A 12210-nucleotide genomic window follows, 5' to 3' on the forward strand; every position below is an offset into this window, starting at 1 on the left:
AGGGAAGATTGTTTTCCCTATATATTTGTTTATTTGGTTGGTTGGTTGGTTTTGGTTTTTCAAGACAGGATTTCTCTGTGTATCTTTGGAGCCTGTCCTGGAACTCACTATGTAGATCAGGCTGGCCTCGAACTCACAGAGATCCACTTGCCTCTGCCTCCCAAGTGCTGGGATTAAAGGCGTGTGCCACACACACACAAACACACACAGTTTTCCCTACTTATTTACTGAGTGCTTGTTGTATATCAGCATGGACTTTCGGTATTTCTCTTACCCTCTGAGATGTAGTCCAGCAGTGTATTTCTCAATTGATAGATGAGGTTGAGTTTATTGTGCTGTTCATTTTGCTGGGTGGGGGTTTGGAGAATTCTGCAACAGTCTTGATCCTTAGGGATAAACCAGGAAATGGTGGAGGATTCCCATCTAGACTGGCCAGGCTGGCTTGTCCTGCAGCTCTCTTACCGTTTCTCCTTTGTCTCTCTGTCTCCTGCATTTGTTCAATCGCTCACCAAATCCGACCCATTTCTGCTTGCTGCTTCTACCTCTGAAATATTAAATTTCTTTATCATCTGGCCCTATAACATTCTCTACACTCATTTGCTATATTCTTTGCCTCAGTGCTCCAAGAATCAGCCATTTCTCTAAAGAACCCTTGTTGCTTTGATTGGAGGAGGCATTAGAAGCTAAGACCTATGATCGGGGTGTGTTCATTGCTACTAAAATGTTGCTGCTTCTGGGTCCTTCCAGTTGGTGAAATTAGAAGGATGTGTATCTGTATGACCATGTCTCTATGATAAATGATCTATAGTAATATGTGAGTAGGTATTAGCTTGATGTATAAATAAACATCAACTAATATAGACTTTTCCAACCCTAATCTAGTATAATGTGGTTCATTCTAATCATTCCTTTATGTAGCTTTTTAAAACACTAAGTTTTTGCCAGGTGGTGGTGACACACACTTGTAATCCCAGCACTCAGGAGGCAGAGGCAGCTGGATCTCTGTGAGTTCAAGGCCAACCTGGTCTACAGAGTGAGTGCCAGGACAGCCAGGCCTACATAAAGAAACCCTGTCTTGAAAAATACAAACAAGAAAGCAAATAAAACAGGTTTGTAAATATTAATATTTTGTCAGTATACAAAATGGGAATTTCAAATACCATTTTTTGGAACCATGATCTTTGAAGATTAGGCTAAACACTGTCTAAAGGCTGAGAAACATTTATCTTGAGTTCTAGTGTTTGTTGAATTGAACCGTGCTGTTCTGCATCTGCCCCTTCCTGTATGTTCAGGATTTCCAGACCCATGCCTGTGTTTCCCAGCCCTGAGGCTGTGAGGCAGATTAGGTGATTCTGGAAGGAAACAGCTTGTAGTCCTGCCAAGGTGTCTATTAACCCATGTTTGGGTGTATCTGTTAATTTCCACCCCTATCTGGCTTCCTGAACACCTGATACTTCCTGGGATGAAGCCAGAGTGTCTAGGATCCATTACCATAGCCCGAAGGAGAATCTTCAATGACAATCCCTGCCCATCCCTTTGGCCCTGCAGCCAGTACTTCATTTCCATGAGGTGATAATCAAGGCATGGATAGGTCTCCCAGTAGAAGCTACAAAGCTTGGAATGATTTTATCGTAAGAGTGAAAAACAGGTCCAGGAAACCCAGCCTGTTTCTGGCAGAGCAGGCCTTGAGCACCCAGAATCCACGGTGTGCTCGGCCCATTCTTCTGAATGCCCTGGGCTGGAACTGTGCGGATGTGTCACTCACACAAGAGGAAACCCTTGACCTTGTGTCTTGAAGGTTGCTGTGAACCAAAACACCCCTGAACACAGCTGGACTTGATTTCTGCAGAATGGTGCCAGAGACTTTTCTGCAAATCAACAGAGCCCTTCCTAAAGGAGAGAGGGGTGTTGGAGAATGTTGGCCCTAAGTACAAGTGTGACTGGTACTCATCACTGTCACCCCCCTCTCCTGCATCAGCCCCTCTTCAACCCTCCAGATTTTCCTTTGCAGAGGTCCTTGCTCTCTCCCCATAGTGCACCATGTTCCAAAATTCTCCCTCATGCCTTCCCTATGTCCTCACCAATGTACCAATTCATTTAGTTAAAGTGTTCGGTAAGCAATGTAATTAAGCTTTAGGAAATTCAAAGATTCTGTCTGGTTTTGGGTGTTTTGTTTTAATGGTACAGAGAATTGAGCGTGGGACAGTGTTTCACTGGTCAGCTGCATCCCTGACCCCTTTAATATATATATATATTATATATATATATATATATATATATATATATATTTTCCCTCAGAAAAAGTCTTACTAATTTCTAAAGGCTTGCCTCGAACTCACTGTATAGCCCAGCCTGGCCTGGAACTCATCTTACTCCTAATTCAGCTTCCCAAATAGCTGTTTCACTCCATTTTGAATATTTGGGGAACAAGTCTCCAGCTTCTGGCCTTGAAATGCCCCACTGTGAGCTTCACTAGAACTTTTTTTTTTTTTTTTTTTTTTTTTTTTTTTTTTTTTTGAGACAGGGTTTCTCTATGTAGCCCTTTCTGTCCTGGAACTCACAGTGTAGACCGGGCTGGCCTTGAACTTACAGATCCACCTGCCTCTGCCTCCTGAGTGCTGGGATTAAACATGTGCACCACCACCGGCTGGCTACTAGATACTTTTTTTTTAAAGAAAAGATTTATTATTTTTAATTGTGCTAAGAGGGATACATATGTGTGCAAGTGCCTGGGAAGGCTAAAAGAAGTCTGATCCCTGGAGCTAGCATTGTGAGCCTCCAGATTTGGGTGCTGGGAACCAAACTTAGGTCCTCTGCAAGAACCCATGCCCTTAACTGTTGCCATCTCTCCAGCCCCCGGATACTTTGTCCATATCGCCAGCATTTCCTAACTTAATTTCCTTATATTTAAAACCTCATGACTTTGTTGCAAGGTTGCATTTACTTCCATCTGCCTGGTGTCGCCACCCTGCACCAACTGCCCACTGTCAAAGCCTCTGTGGGTAGGCTTTCTTTTTGCTACTTATCTGGCTGCCTTTGCTTCCTAAAGAGCTCTTAAGTTGGCTTCTGGGCAGCAAACATCTTTTTCTTCCTGGAGAATTGCCCAACCTCTCTTGCCAGCCTCAGATTGCGCTCTGGTGCCCCTGTCCACAGCAGGAATCGCTGATGACGGGAGGAGGCTCACTTGCTGCCACAGCACAAAGCTCCGTCGACAGCTGCTCTGCCACTCAGTTCCCAAGCTCCTTCCTGTCTCCCAATGCATTTTTGATTATGCATAGTTACCCATTAACAGAAACCTTTCAGCTCCTTACAAATTTGGTAATGTTCATCCTCTCTTCAGAGGTCTGTGTGTGAGTACATCAGGAAGGTTTCCTTTACCAAGATAGCTACAATTACATGAACTGTTACTTGGAATGACCACTGGTCTTCCATCTAAGGATTTTATTTTGCTGACTGAATCTGGGTAGCCATCTTGCAAGGGTTTTTAACAATTGCTCCTCACTGTAAGGGGGAGAACTAGAAAGAAGCTCTTGGCCTAGTACATATCTACTATGTGTCCTTCCCCAGATCCTTGTAGGACTAACAAGAGCTCAGGGCTGAGGACCCTTGGGAGACAACCAGGTTGTAACCAAAGAGAAGCAGGTATTGCTTCCCTGCATGGGATAATTACAGTAACATCAATGATAGCATTTGAGTCCCTACCAGATAGCAGGCCCTGTACTAGTACTTAATGTGTGCTAGCTAATTGCATCTTCGGGAAAAGTAAATGTAATTACGTCATTTACCATGAAAGAAGATGAGACTTTTGAACATAAAGATCCTTGCTTAAGCTCAACACAGTCATTAAGCAGTCAGGAATTTAGCTTATAACCATCTATTGTAAAGCTATACTAGTCTACCCAGCCCTGAATCTTGGATCAAAGTTCAAAGACAATCAGTTTATTCTTTCTTGAAGCTCAGCTTCTTTCATGGACAGGGAAGGTAAGGTGAGAAGTCCATTTCTCCAAACCCTATCCTCAAACATGGGCAGATGGGGAGCAGGGATCCCCATGTTCCCCTCCCTGTCTCAGTAGCATGTTCCCAGTTCACCTGTGCACCACTGGCCAAAGAGACCACCTGGCCATAGTGTATCTAATTGCCACAGAACATGGAGTTATGATGGCTCGTGGGTTGCGAGCTATTCAAGCTTTGTTTTGATAGAGCTTGGCGGTAGATTGCTCACTTAAATATGGAGATATTGTAGAAGTGTGGCTAAACAGAACAGAGCAGGGCTTGCCTTGTTGCTGGGCCTGGGCTCTCAGCTCCTTGGTGGGGTGGGTGGAGAGGGTTGTGTTAAGGAGACAAAGCACATTAGGTGTGCCTGGAGCAGGACTAACTCTTCCTAAGAGCGATATCAGTCCAAAAGGACTGGGAGGTGGTGACAAATGAGAAGGAAATGAAGGAATGTAGAAGGTGATTTGGGATTTAACAGATGGTCTTATTTCCCTGAATAAAGGATTAAAACACAAAACACAGGCATTTCATGACTGGATCAGAGCTGAAACGTGGCTGTCTGTGTCATTTACACCTGCCCATTCAAACCCAGGCATCCTGTTCTGTGGGATGTTCCCATAGGGGAAGAGACTCCTATCACATGATTATCACTGACATTGGCCCAGTACAAATAATTATACAGGGGATTCTGAGAGCCAACACAATTAGTCCAATTAATCTCTAGCGATGAATTATTCCGTCCGATTATCGTCTTCGGAAGCAAAGGATTCATTAGCATCCCTGGCTGACAGCAGGGAGTCAAATGTCCTTTTATCTCTTTTCCCTGTCCCTGACATGATAGAGTGAAATTGCCTCTCACATTGATAAATCCTATCTCTGTTAAGGAGGCTGGTCAGGGGAGCAGCAGAGGTGGGGCCTGGGTATGAGGCTCTCCACACACTTCTAACCCTGAGCTTGAGGCCTCAGTTTATCCAGGGAGTCATGAGGAGAAAGGAGGCGAGATCTACGATCAATTGGGGATTAACCAGCTCCCAGAGGCAGATAATCCCAACGTACCTACCAAGACCCCTGCCCATCTCTTGGAATCCCTTGTCTTCCTTTTTGTAGGAGCTACCAAGGCGAAGGCAATGAGTAGGCTTTTGTCTGTGGAGCTCAGTTTGCCCACGTTCCGAGGGAGGTGTGAGCACTCATGGGACTGTCGGTGGATGCTCAGCTAAGTATCTCAAAGCATCTGGGCTGTGGGTTTTGCCTGCTAAGTGTCTGTATACTCCTTACTGTAAGGCTTCCTTACAGGGCTGCCCAAGGCCCAGCTTCGTAGCTCTCAGCTAGCCTGTTCTCGCATTCTTCTTCCCAGAAAACAAACATTATACACAGGTATAACATTAGCATTTAATTTTGGAGTTTCTAGACTCTCGGCAACTCATTCATGTTTGGCCCGTGGATTCTTCCCTCAAAGGATTTGACTCTGCAGAGTGGAAGTAAGAGGGAGCTGGTATGGTAACAGTCAACCTCGGCATTACCAACACTGGGGCCGAATAATCCTTTGTTGAGGGTGCTGCCCCGCATATTAGATGTTTGGTGGAATCCACGGTCACTACATACTTGATGCCAGAAATACATCCAATCAAAAGTGCCTCCGGAAGTATTTCTGTTCTCTGTTGAGAGCCATCATGACAGAGTCACAGCTGAATGGTCAGCTCCACAGCCCAGGAGAGTGGTTAATTTTAGGTGGGCGGGTAAGAGAAGGCTCTCAGGGAGAACTGTGAGACAGCAGCCTTTTTGTTCAGTTGTTCACTTGTTATCCCTAGAGCCTGGCACAGTGATGGTGCTGACAGTTGCTCTGCACAGGTAGATGGGTGAGGAAGAGAAGGGCAAGCGTGCATAGGTGCATAGCATGGACAAAGGCAGAGTGTCTCCAGGGAATGCTGACAAGCCACCCAGTCCCTGGTCCGTGGATGAGGAACAGAGTTCTGGGCCTCCTTTCCTACCAGGTGGGTGGATGGTAAATAAGGAAGGGAGTGGTTTTCCGAATCTCCCACTAATCGGTCATAGCACTCTGCCCCAGTGAATCTGGACGTGGCCTGGGAACTTTCAGAACAGCCCAGCATAAAGTTCTTACCCAGTACCTGCATGTGGAACAGACCCGCAGCTCCCCAGCTGTGGACCAGGGGCCTGTGCCAGCAATGGGGAATGTTCTGCTTAAAGCAAATTCAGACGGGAAGCATGAGTTGTTCTCGGTCATTGATCACAATTTACGTGCTGTGGCTTTTCCAGGACTGTATGTCCTCTCCTTCATCCCTACCCCATTCCATGGATGTGGAGCTAATCTTTTGCTGGAATCTCTTCTCCTAGCTGTCTCATTCATTCATGCATGTACTCATTCATTCATTGATTTATATATACATTAATTCATTTGTCTTTTTTTATTTGTTTGGTTGGTTGGTTTATTTATTTATTGAGATAGGGTTTCTCTGGCCATCCTGGAAGTCTCTCTGTAGACTAGGCTGGCCTTGAACTCACAGAGATCCTCTTGCCTCTGCATCCCAAGTGCTAGGATTAAAGGTGTGCACCACTGCCTAACCACATTCATTCATTTGTCAACATTTAATGAGCTTGTGTTGTCTCACTGAAGATCTCACTACAGATTGGCTTGTAAGGGATGTGGAGGCACAGGCAGGAGAGACTACACGGTGAGTACTGAGTTGTGAGAAATGGAAGATGTGGCAAGAGCCAGAACACTGCCTAACAGCTGTGGGGGTGAGGTCCTTTAGAAGCTTTTTAAGGGAAAGGTCCGTTGACAGCTGGGAATTAGGGTGAGTGACAGATAGCTCAGTTTAAAAGTCTGGGTACTGAGTTTTATTGTAGTTTTTTTCTGTGTGTGTTTAAGAGTTGTATGTCCAGTAAAATATATGTGTCTGCCTGCTTGGGGACAATTTCTGTGACTCCCAGGTAACAGGAACTTGTAATGGCCTAGAAAATGGAGGAAAATCTTTAAAGGGAGTTCCTGGTCTCCATTAAAAGCATTTATGGTGTCTGGGGAGGCATTTCCCACTGATTTGTACCTGATGAAAGAGCACGGAGGCTGGGATGTCAGAGAGGAAGACAAAGGCTTGAGTGTGTGTGAGTGTGTGTGTGTGTGTGTGTGTGTGTGTGTGTGTGTGTGTGTGTGTTATGGGGAAGTGTGATGTATATGGTGTGTGAGTATGTGTGTGGAGAGAGAGAGAGAGAGAGAGAGAGAGAGAGAGAGAGAGATTATACAAGTCGGGTGTTCACTGGGAGCCTACCTGCAGGAAGGACCACAGGCAGAGGTCTGGGCCGGGCCCCTGTAGAAAGAGAATCAGGGACAAGGTGGTCAGTCTCACCTGTGGGGAATAAAGCCTGTCACGGTTTGGAAGGCAAAGATTGAGGACTGAGCTCAGAGGTCAGGCAGTTGGCCTGGGACAGGGCACATGAAGAAAGTGAGCTGGAGAGATGGCTGGAATGGTGGCAGTGCAGGAGAGTGACAGGCAGGGAGGTGGAAGGTTGTTCTTGGTCATTTGTTAAGCAGTGAGCCCTGGAGCAGGACCAGCCTGGCAGGAACAGGATGGGAGTATCAGCTCCATGCTGCAGCCCATCCAGCTGAAGTGTTTCCTCCACTCGGCTGATGCTTGCTGCTCAGAAGAAAAGGATTTCAGGGTGAGTTGGTGGACAATGGAGTTGGAGTTTACAGAGAGTTTAGCATGGATTCAGGCATGGACACTGATAGGAGTTAGTTCATCGTGGACATGAGAGAGCACACACCAGGCATGTGTGTGAGTTCCTCCACACTGAGTTGCACCCAGTGTCTTAACCATCACCAGTCACCATATGACTGCCGTGGTTTCTGAAGTTAGTTTTTCTAAGGGATTTTAAGGAATTTTGAGTTTCTTTTGGTAAATAAATCAAAGAGTGGCTTCTGAGATGCACTGGATAGAATTTCAGCTGATAATCAATCATAGGTCATGAGGGTTGCACGAGGGAGGAAAGATGCATTTTGTTTTTTAACTGTAAAAGAATTTTGGTAGTCTTGTAACATTGAATTATAAAAGACCCAGAGACAGACATTGGGATTCAAGCTTCAAGCTGAAGGTCAGAGAAACAAAGCAGCCAAGGCAGTAGATTTTACCTTTACCCAGCTGAAATGGCAATCCTATTTCCACAAATCCTCAGAGGCAAAAGGCTCTTAATTCCTGTCTCCTCCTCCTTATATTCCTTTCTCTGCCCAGCCATGTCCTCCTGTCTCCACTCCCCTAGTGCTGGGATTAAAGGCCTGTGATTCCAGGTGCGGAGATCACCTTTGTGTGAGCCGTTTCTTTTAGGATTGGATCAATTTCCTGTAGTCAGTGTGGTCTTGAACTAACAGAGATCTGTCTACCTCTTAATGCTGAGTCCTGGGATAAAAGGTGTGTATCACCACAGCCTAGCTTCTATAGCTAACTAGTGTGGCTGCTTTGCTATTTTGATCTCCAGTGGTTTTAACAAATAATAGAAAATACATCATCACATAGTCTTGTTTGTGAAATGTCCAGGTTTGTTGCTGGAGAAGCAGTAAGGCCTAGTTGAAGGTTATACACCCTCAGGCCTTTTACCCACGGCTCATTACTATTTGGAATAACCCTGTATAAAAGGTATATTGTCTCTAGGTAGGTAATCTTCACAGCAGATTTTGTTAATTGTTCTGGAGTTCTTGCTGCTTAACTGGCAAGATACTTCAAGCAGACCGAAGGCGAGGGGCTCCTTTCCCTTCCTGTGCCCCCTTAAGTCTTTCTGTCCTGAGTCAGGAAGGTAAGAAAGAGTCTTAGATATATTTGCGTAGCTGGTCTGCACTGAAGACTGACTATAACCTAAGTACCATGTCAGATGTGGGCATTCAAAGATGGGTGGTATATGGCCTCTGCCCTCAAAGCAGGCAGTTTACTTGGTAAAGAGGCTTGGGTCAGGAAGGATACACAGGCTGTGGTGGAGTCGTTACAGGGACTCTGAGGAAGGAATAGGATATCCACCATGAGGAAGGGCCAGATGAAGGACTATCTGCATTCTTCAGGGACCTGCCATTCAAGCTGCATTTCCTGGCACCTGCTGCTTGGCGGCCTGTGCAGCTGGCATTGGGTAGGGTTGTTAGGAGGGTAGTGTCACAGGAGGCAAAAGCAGTGGGCACTAGGAACTGTCACTGCAGAGGTAACATGCACTCCTTGTTTGTTTGTTTTGATTTGTTTTGGTTTTTTTTGAAACAGGAGTTCTCTGTGTCGCTGTAGAGTCTGTCCTGGAACTTGCTCTGTAGACCAGGCTGTCCTCGAACTCACAGAGATCTGCCTGCCTCCCCCTCCTGAGTGCTAGGGTTAAAGACATGTGCCACCACCACCTGGCTTGTTTGTTTTGAGACAAGGTCTCACTGTGTACCTCTGGCTTCCTGGACCAAGCTGGCTTCAGATTCACAGAGATCTGCCCGCCTCTGCCTCCCAAATGCTAGAACTAACAACACGTGCCATTATGCCTGGTGCAGTGTGTCCTCCTTGATCAATCACTTGGTGATACAAAGTTCTGGAACCTGAAGAAGCGATATCCAGTGTGGGCCTGAGAAGGCTCTGGGAAGAGATGTGACCTGAACCAGGCATTTACCGAAGCAGGGAAGACCCTTCAGAGAAAGCAGTGGGAATGACAGGCAGGCAATGATGAGAGGAGGCAGTGAGGGACTGGCCAAGGGATAGGAAATGTGAGGGTGGAATACCAGTTCAACCAATTATAGCAGATGGCCTTGGACTCTAGGCGGAGGACCATAGTGAGATGCTGAAGTCTCAAGTTGCAAAGGCCTCAGGTTCAATGAATGGGCCTTATTCTGAGACTCCTTAGGTGGTGGCTGAGGTCTAGGGGAAAGAAGCGTCTGAAGCCATCCAAATCATCCCCCAGGCTCCAGCCTAGGCTTGGTATTTCAGCACGAATAGCTCACTCCTAAGTGTGCCCTCCAGTTTGTCTTCCCCATGAGGGAGGAGACACACATACAGAGACTAGGGGTCCCCAAGAGTGAAACCTTAGCCCTCTGTTCCCATGGCAACCACCTATCAGTACTTGATATATATATATATATATATATATATATATATATGGTGTATGTGTGTGGGGGGGGAGGTGTTATGAGCACAAGGAACTGGAAGAGATGAGCGGTTCTCCAGTCATCACTGTGAGCTGCCCAGGTTGGAGTGTAGGGGAATTAAGCACAAAGGCTGGAAGACCTTCAGGACCAGGGACATACGTCCCTTGTTCTTTGGAGGAGGGAAATTCAACCAGGCCGAGACAGCTGATTCCCCGTCCCTCCTGAGCCTGCTCATTAAAGATAGATGACCCTAGGGAGGGGGTTCAGGGGTCACCAGCTGCTGGGGCTTCTGGCTAGAGACAGGCCAGAGATCATTTACAGGGAGAATATGGCCAGGACTACCTGCCCTGGCTGCAGAGGCAGGAGGGAGAGTGAGTGGAGTGGAAAGCTGGTGTGGCACTGTCAGCAGTGTGTCCCCAAGAAGAGGTGCATCTGTCGCCAGTGATTGGAAATGAGTAAAGAGAGCTGTAAATACTGTGGGCTCTGTTTTGTTTCTTACTTATTAAAAACAAGAGATGGGTTAGGTACAATCTTCAGAGTGACGGGGACGGTGAGCATTGAAATTTGAGTTGATGACATTGGGTTCAAATCCTAGCCATGAACCTCACAGCTGAAAGCAAATGCAAACCTCTTATCTGTCTCTTCGTGGCAGGATGGGCTCTCCTAAACCTGCTTCACAGGATTACTGTGGGAGCTTTGAGGGCCTGAAGTGTGTGACATACTTGACACACAGTAGGCATTTAATAGGTACTAGTTGCCTCCAAGAGTAGAGGGACAGGTGACATAAATTCTGCCAGAATGCTGCTATATTTCCTGGGCCCTACACACAGAGAGGCACACACACAGAGACAGACATACATGCACTAGTGTGGGCAAGCGCACACACATACACACGCGCACACACACATACACACTCACACATTCACACACTCACACACACATACACACTTACACACACTCACACTCATATACACACACATTCACACACTCACACACATTCACACACTCACACATACACACACACACACACACACACACGCTCGCACACACATACACACTCACACATACACACACACTCACACACACACATTCACACACTCACACATACACACACACTTACACACTGACACACATATACTCACATACACACACTCACACACTCTCACACACACACTCACACATACACACACTCACACATACACACACTCACACACTATCTCTCACACACTCACACTCTCTCTCACACACAGTCTCTCACACACTCACACTCTCTCTCACACACTCACACACTCTCTCTCACACACACACTCACGAACATGCACAAGCTCATGCACCCCTCCATTCTCCTCCTGATTACTTTCTTCAAGCGTCGCTTTCTCTCAACCCTAACCAAATCTCCAGAGCCAGCCAGCCATGCTCAGGCCCCTGGCCACACCTGGATGAGTTCAAGAGGTGAATATACACAACAAATGACATCTGGTGGATTCTATTTGTCCCTCTAGGACAATATCTCCCTGTGCCTATGCTGTAGACACAGCTGGAGGGAAAGCACCTCTAACTCCTGGCTCTAACTCTCCAGGGCCCTGGGTGTTGGGCTGTCACTGTGCTCTGCCTTGTCTGGGTACCTGGCTAGTCAAAGTGGTGTTGTGCCCACAAAGTGTGACCTTCCTTCACCTACTTGTGCCTTTTGTAGCAGCATACACTCAAGTTGGACTCTTCCACAAGTCCGGACACATCTGGACAGCCAGACAAAGGTGGGGTATGAGGGAAGGGCACTCCACATCAGAAGATGTGTTGCCCTTTAATCCGTATACAGCTCTGTAGACCTGCACAGGCCAAGGAAGATTCTGTTTTCCTGGGACTTTGCTTCTATTCCAATGATGACCCAAAGACTCAGCCACTGGAGTAGGGGCATGGCTCCTGAGCTGAATGCAGGCTCTGGAGGGCTGAGAATGGGCTGGGGGAAGGCCTGGGTATTCCCCCATGGCCTTTTCTTGATCTTCCTCAGGCCCCACTCTGTTGGGGTTCCCCATGCGGCCCCAGCTGCCCTCACTGCCCTCTGGTTCTGCAAATGCCAGTTCACATGCCCTTCTAGTCTTCCCTGCTCC

General features: G+C 46.7%; 1 protein-coding gene and 1 long non-coding RNA gene across 4 annotated transcripts in view; one reads left to right on the top strand and one right to left on the bottom strand.

Annotated features, from left to right (window-relative positions):
- Positions 1–12210, top strand: part of Nav1 (neuron navigator 1) — a 253151-nt gene that overhangs the window by 124728 nt on the left and 116213 nt on the right. The window lies entirely within an intron of this gene.
- LOC103163026 overlaps positions 1–12210 on the bottom strand; it is a 35097-nt gene that overhangs the window by 8840 nt on the left and 14047 nt on the right. Inside the window, exon 4 of the long non-coding RNA XR_004770267.1 lies at positions 275–544. This is a non-coding gene — a long non-coding RNA (uncharacterized LOC103163026). The remainder of the gene's footprint in view (positions 1–274; positions 545–12210) is intronic.

The sequence above is a fragment of the Cricetulus griseus genome, chromosome 5, assembly GCF_003668045.3.
Source record: "Cricetulus griseus strain 17A/GY chromosome 5, alternate assembly CriGri-PICRH-1.0, whole genome shotgun sequence".
Lineage (NCBI taxonomy): Eukaryota > Metazoa > Chordata > Mammalia > Rodentia > Cricetidae > Cricetulus > Cricetulus griseus.